Here is a 1,010-nt window from a genome sequence, read left to right on the forward strand (position 1 = left end):
AATTTAAATTATGCGTTCTAATTTATAGACTAATTTATTGGAACGAACCTGGGAAAATAAATTTGAAAGTCAATTAAAATATAAAACAGGAGATAAAGTTATCCTTTTTTAATTTAATTGGTGCATTTTAAGTGTTTTTATTTAGTGGTTCATATAATTCTGCTTTTATTTCTAATTATGTCAGTTTTGGTCCTCCGTACTGCAGAAGCCTGAAAACCATCTATTCATTCATATCAGGTGTGTTGGAGCAGAGAAACAGGTAAAATCTGCAGGGCTGTGGACCTCCAGGACCAGGATTGCTCATGCCTGGCTTAAGCCCAGCATGATTAGAAGATGATTACACTTTTTCTTAATTACAGCTTTCTCTGGCAACAATCCAACTTTTATGGAGTGGTTATAAAGACAGTTATAAACATATCCAACTTAAATCTGCACTCAACATTTTTTATCTATTTTTTCAAATAAATATATTACCATTGGGGTTGAAAGTTAATATTGTGTTCACTTCTGTCACATTTTCCTAAGTATGATGAGAGCAACTGAAGTTATTCAGTCAACCTCAAACAGTCAAACTGCCAATTTGTTTTTGTGTCAAAATTCATTCGAGGTGGTCATTAATTTTTGTTTTACACCCAGAGTTAATTACAAAGCTCTACTATGCTTATAATTTATGATTACAGCAATTTCCAGTGCTCAGCTGAAGATAATAAGTTAGTGGGAGCACCCATGTGGAGGTAATACCTCTGTGATGGTTTGAATCATTGCCGTTGTGCCAGAGAGAGCTCTCTACTGCACTCCAACCAGTTCACCAGGGCTTTATTTTAGCGTATGAATATTTGCTGTAATTAATGCTCAAGCTGGTTAATAGCTAAAAAGATCACATGGCAGAAAACATTTTGATCCGTTTTTTTTGCGTGGGGGATATTACACGTTATTGAAACACTATAATTTTGGTGTAGAAAACAAGATGAGTCATCAATGTGTGGGGAGGATATGTGTGTGTGTGTGTG

Source organism: Austrofundulus limnaeus, unplaced genomic scaffold (assembly GCF_001266775.1).
Source record: "Austrofundulus limnaeus strain Quisiro unplaced genomic scaffold, Austrofundulus_limnaeus-1.0 Scaffold934, whole genome shotgun sequence".
Taxonomy (NCBI): domain Eukaryota; kingdom Metazoa; phylum Chordata; class Actinopteri; order Cyprinodontiformes; family Rivulidae; genus Austrofundulus; species Austrofundulus limnaeus.